Raw genomic sequence first — 6342 nt, forward strand, 5'->3', positions numbered from 1 at the left:
CAGTGCCTCCGCGTATACCTCGACAAGCTTAGGGACAAGTTCCTCCTTGTATTCCTTGTAAAAGTCAGCTGTGTAGCCATCAAGGCCGGGAGCAGAAGAGCTCCGCAAGGAGTCGATTGCCTCCATTATAAAATCCGGTGTAATGGGCATGGCCAAAAACTCCTGCATGTTTTTCTCTAGGTACACCATGGCTATTTCATTCAAATACGGTCCCGGGTTGCGGTGTTCCCCCGTTAGTGTGGCAGTGTAAAGGGTTTTGTAATATGACAAAAAGGTGTTGGATATATCGGGAGTGGAATGTTGTCGTGTACCCTGGGCGTCAATCACCTCGGTAATGTAAGCTGCTTGGTGTGGCGGACGAAGCATTTGCGCTAATAGTTTGCCTGGCCTGTCGCCCTCACCGTACTGCCGCGCAGTGTAGTGTTTACCCATGAACCTCACCTCCCTATCTGCAGCGTCCCGAAACTCTAAAAGTAGCCCAAGGCGTTTAGCCTCACGATCCACCGAGGGATCCTCAAGGATCTCCTTCTCTATCGTAGTGATATCCGTTTCAATGCGAGCCAAGGTGGAGCGAATCTCGCGCAGGGACCCTATTAGTTTGGTGATGCAAACCCCACGTAATGTGGCCTTGAAGCCTTACCATACCGTGGCCAAGGAGGTAACAGAGCCTGTGTTTATGTCGAAATAGTCGTCGATGGCGGTGCGGATGTCCTCCTTAAAAGTCGGGTCTAACAGCGCCCTACCAGGAAATCGCCACTGCCTTTCGTACCCCCCAATCTGGGGACCGCTAAAGTCAAAACAATAGGAGAGTGGTCTGGCAGGGTGCGAGGTAACGTGGAAAGGCCATCCACCCAGCCCGCAATTCCCGGGGAGAGGAACCAATAATCTATTCTAGTGCTTGTATTGTGGAAGCCAGAGTGATGCGTGTAATAAGGTGTGTGGTGGTGCAGTCTAGCCTCTATATCCACTAGGGAAAAGTGGCAGCAAATTTCCGCCAGCACTGCGCAGGCCCTGGGTTTGCAGTCAGGAGAGGGAGAAGTGCTGTCCCTGCCGGGGAATCCACATTGGGGCCGTAGACTCCCACCAGTGAAATCTTATATCCAAACAGCACTCCCATAATAAGCACATATCTGCCCTCCTCACCAGTCTTGCTGCCGGTCATCACAAATGGGACACGTTTGTGCACAATAACTGCTACACCCCTAGCATATCTACTACAACAGGAAAACACTTTGTGCGACCCACAACCTCTGGCCACTGAGACCACGTCCGGCTGCACCAAATGACTCTCTTGCAGAAAGAGGACATCCACCCCATGTCGCGCCGCATAAGCCAGCACCTGTTTGCGTTTCCTTGTGGTGTTTAAACCACGCACGTTCCAAGACAACAAAGTCAGTCTGGAAGGACCAGACTGTAAACCTATCCTGGCCATAACTCCACAGTAAAGATATTCTTCAACAAGTGTGCATACGACAGTCCACTCCAATGACACCCGCAACTAATCACTAACATGCATGACCACAGAAACAAAACATATTCCATCCCCCACCCACCTCCCAGCCTCCCAGAATCCCTCGAGAGGCAATCCCCAGACCATTGCTGAAGAATAGTGCAAGTAACAAAAATTAGCAACTAGTCAAAGAAACAGTATTGCAAAAAAAAAAAAATATGTTAAAGCCCCAGAAAATATAAACAACAAGGCCCGCGCCATCGGGGGTAGCAACGCCACTCCAGGCGGGCGTCCCAAAAAGCGGTTTCCGAACCGGAGACCAGTCAATACACGTTGGAAGAACGACATCCAATTAACAGTATTACGAGAAGGGTGCAAAAGTAGTTAACGCTGAGCGGTCAGCCGTGGCCAGTTTCAGCAAAAAGGTCAGCACTGGCTGTGTGTCGTTACGAGGTGGGGTGTTCGGTGCTGAACCAGATGCTGCCGATGAGCCCTGCTTCTTGTAGTCATGGCAAAAATCTTGCGCTTCCGCAGGAGAGTCAAAAATGCGGAATCTGCCGTTCACATCCACCTTCAACCTAACTGGGTACAGCATACCATATTTCAGTCCTAAGTTCCGGAGGGTGGATTTAACCGTGTTATGCTTGCGACGTGCCTCCTGGACCATCAGTGTGAAATCCGGGAAAAAGGACAGTTTACTGCCCTGCCACTGTATTTCCCCAGCCTCGCGTGCCGCACGTAGCACTGCGTCACGGTCGCGGAAGTTCATGATTCTGGCGATAATGGGTCCTGGTAGTTGGCCAGGGTGAGGTTTAGGCCCCAGAGACCTATGTGCACGCTCAACAACAAAGCCCGCAGTGAAGGTGTCTCTGCCAAATAGTTCGATTAGAAGAGTTTCGACAAAGGTGTTGAACCGACCCGTGGCCGTCGTCCCCCCACGCCAAGAATACGAATATCATTGCGCCTGCTACGCGCCTCCAAGTCTTCGTTTTTGATGGCCACGTCTTTAAGTATTTTCTCAACCCGCTCCAGTCTCTTAAGCGACTTCGAGGCGCCATCTTCTATGTCTGATATCCTTGATTCAGCCACATCGAGCCATCTGTCATGGGTCTGCACCTTGGAGCCCATGTCAGCTTGCTTTTGCTCTAGGCTGTCGAAGCGGGTGTCAAGCGCCTTGAAGCCGGCGCATTTCACCCATCATGGTGGCGACCAGAGCCGCAGCGTCACCCAAGTCTGTCGAGTTGGAAGCTCCGGCCGCCGAACCAGGCGGAGGGTCCGTAGCACGAAGGGGGGTCTTATCGAAGCTAAGCTTCCTCTGGTTAGGATCTCTCTTCCCCATCTCCACGGTAGCCCCGAGGGCGTAGTTGAGTTGGAAGAGGCGGTGTGGGTAGCTCGTTATTGGGGGAGAGCGGCAGAGTAACACCAAGCTTCAGACAGTTCCACCAACAGATAGGCCTCAGCGACTGAATTGCGCTCTATCGAGGTGAATGAGGACCAGGTCAGCCTTCCGCGCGGAGAGTTATGGCATTGGGCCTCAGCAGGGGACCAGTTCCGAGGCCTGGTTCGAAGTACAGAATGCACCCGCAGTATGCAGTGGAGCGGGGAGCGGCCCTCTCCTGTCGCTTAGAGCAGGAGGAATGGAGGGGTTCGAAGATCCCCACGAGTGCGTCCGAGGCAGGGCAGCCGAAAATCAAGTAGCAGCGCCCCCCAGCCACCCAGCCGCCGCGCTCCCACACCCCTGCCGTCCCTCCGCGAGAGTCCCCGCCCGTCGCCCAGCACCCGGCCCAGGCCCGCAAATCGAGGCCCCGGCCCCGGCACCCCCCAGGCCAATGGGCCGAGATCGCAATGGGAACCGGCAGCCCCCAGCCGGGAGCCCGAAGCGGACGGGCAGCGTGCGAGAAACCCCGCAGGAGACGCCCGAATGGGTGAATGCCCGGCGACCAGGCAGCGCGCGGCACTCACCAGTGATCCGACGCAGTTAGAGAAAATGGCGGCGAGGTCCGAAGGCCCTGCATCTCCTCCACCGTGCACAGTCGGCAGGCCGCTCCCGCGCTCTCTCAAGTCACCCAGATGAGCGGGGCGACATCAATGTTCGGATCCGCAAGGATGTGGGGAACAAGAGTGACGGTTTACATCTCAGTCGCCGCCGTCAGGAGCCCTGCATGGAGGAGCTTCACGGAAAGGCGGCCATTCCGATCACCGCCGTGGCCACGCGACCCCTTAGCACTGCGGCGGCAGTGAAGGGGTTAAATCATCTGTTTGAATTGCACAAAACACATCTACACTCTTTTGCAGACACCTCCGGGTGGGGCTGCGACAAAAAACAAATATGGGTCCTTTGATGACTCCACAGAAGAAGTAGTGTCCAGAGCAGCAACCAAACCTCCCCAACCCGGCTGCAGGGTCACCCCTTGTGAGAGGAGGACTCTGGGAGCTCGGGATGCACAAATCAGAATGGATGAGGGCAGAGACCATCCTAACTTCCCTCTGTACTTCTTTAGAGAGGCCCCCTGTGGCTGTATGGGGTCTCAGCTCTGCTGCTGGTGTCCTTAGGGTGACCAACTGGCATGGGTGCAAATTCAGGACGGTGAGTGTAAACATTCAGGACAAAGGGTCAAAATTCAGGACAGAAATTCAGGATATAAGGTCAAAATTCAGGACAAAAAAATTGGGACAAAAAGTAGGTTTTACGGACACATCAGAGGAGGTTGCGCAGTAGTAAATAATTCAGATGAGGATGAACTCCAGAAGGGCGGTGGTCAGGCCTGCTCATTTCAGAGACTTTGAACTGGGGGAATGTTAAACCTGTGGACTCGTAGCATTCTTTTGTATATGTATAAAAAGGGGAGATATGTAGTGTTGCGCACTAGTCCTTGTAGCCGCGTGATGACGCAACGCGCAAGGACGTGAGGGCAGACGATGGGCGCATGCGCGGGTAGCGATGGGCCATTGGTGAGCGACCGGAGCACGGAGAGAGTAAGACGCTTGGAGCTCTTCTTGCGGTGATTAGAATTTAATAAACAGACTTCCCCTAACTGCAGCATATGAGTCATCTTTGAATTCAGGTGAAGAACCCTAACTTCACAGTGGAGTTTACAAAGTCATCAATGCTCGACAGTGCTATGCTTACATTCCTCAAATAGATGATAAGCTTAATGGCTATATTGTTAATGTTATAAACATATTGCATGAAATAACTAAACTAGAAGAGACATGCCCCCGGGAAGGATTCAGATCATTTTTCAGATCGATTGGTAACAAGTTTGTAAAGATAGGCCAATGGCTAGGTAGTGTGTTTTGAAGCTGCTATTAACACCAATGTTTGTCATACTTATTGGAATTCATATGTGCTTATTTTCTTGAAATGATGCAAAGAAATGTAATCATCAAAGGAAATAACGTGGGAATAAGAAGAGGTCAACAGCGAGAGAAAGAAAACGAAAGAGACGGGGAGTGCAAAGTGAGCTTTATGATAACATGAAGGATTTCTAGGAGACCAAACAGAAGAAGCAAAGTTAACCCCTTCGCTGCGGCGGCTATTCCGCCGCAGCGCTAAGGGGGTAGGGCTGCCGCGCGGTGGTCACGTGCTTGTGACGGAACCGCTCCGTCACAGCTCGCGGGTGAGCTGTGCTTGTGACAGAACGGTTCCGTCACGAACGCGCCCGCCCAATGGAACGCGCTGCGCAGGCGCAAAATCAGCACCGCGCAGGCGCGCCGAGCGGGCCGTGACGGAACCGTTCCGTCACAAGCACAGCTCACCCGTGGCTTGTGACGGAGCAGTTCCGTCACAAGCATACAAGGGGTTAATGAATTATGTATTGTGATACAGAATTAGAATGATGATGAAATCTTCGGGCCGGGGGCGGGGGGATCAAGCACTAATTTTCTAATAATAAAAATGATGCGCTATATGTGAGCTATTGCTAATATTGAACTCTGTTTACATTCTCTTTCATCTTGTTTAAACGTCATCCTATGTCATTTGCTATTGTTATTGATTCTGATCAATAATAAACTCTAATAGTTTCACACTAGTCAGAACTAAAGGTTCTCAGTGAAAGTCTCCTGAATCTACTAAGCCAATCATCAGTATGGTGACCCAGCAGCCCTCGCTCTTCTGTCAGTGGCTTTCCTCTGAGAGTGGAATGTTGTTATAACTGGTGACACTCAATTGAAGGAGAAATACATGTAATAAAACAGTCCCAATTTTTTAATATAAAAAATGTGTTCCAGTACAATAAAAAACACAATGAAAAATAAAATCGTTCCCTGGCCAGAATTCGAACAAATCGAAGCAAAATTGTCCTTCCCTGACCGGGAATCGAACCCGGGCCGCGGCGGTGAGAGCGCCGAATCCTAACCACTAGACCACCAGGGAGCGCTTGAGTAGTGTGAAGTGCACTGTGTAGCTGAATATCTTCCTGAGTTGAATTTTCTTCGTCAAGTGAAGTAGGTAAAACACGCTAATATTTATTAGAGGAAGGAATATAGCAGCAGACACAGAAAGTGCACTCCAGGCAAACTACGAGGAAAACAACGACTGTGCCTTAAATAGGTCGAAGTTTGTGGAGAGTTTCCAAGCATCGAAGACGTCTGACACCCTCACCTCACACACTGGTGGAAGGAAACATCAAGAATCAATTACCATCAAATTAAATAGAAAGTGCAATTAAAAGGGCGACCAGAGCTTCTTTTCGGGGCTCCCTGAGGGAGGGCAGCTCAGAGGGGTCCCAGGTGCACACCTGCACGAGCAGCCCCCCTGACAGTCTCCTTTGGATGATGGGACCCGTGACCCTGATAGTAGAGTGTTATAAACGGGACTACAAGTCCCAGCATGCACCGTAAACACCTGACCTGGGATTGGAAGACATGCCTGGCCCCAGAAAACATAA

General features: G+C 51.4%; 1 non-coding gene across 1 annotated transcript; it reads right to left on the reverse strand.

Annotated features, from left to right (window-relative positions):
- Positions 1-5756: 5756 nt before the first annotated feature.
- On the reverse strand, positions 5757-5828 carry TRNAE-CUC (transfer RNA glutamic acid (anticodon CUC)). The gene has a single exon. It is a non-coding gene; the product is annotated as a tRNA-Glu (tRNA).
- Positions 5829-6342: the final 514 nt, after the last annotated feature.

This window comes from Lissotriton vulgaris, chromosome 1_1 (genome assembly GCF_964263255.1).
Source record: "Lissotriton vulgaris chromosome 1_1, aLisVul1.2, whole genome shotgun sequence".
NCBI classification, from domain to species: domain Eukaryota; kingdom Metazoa; phylum Chordata; class Amphibia; order Caudata; family Salamandridae; genus Lissotriton; species Lissotriton vulgaris.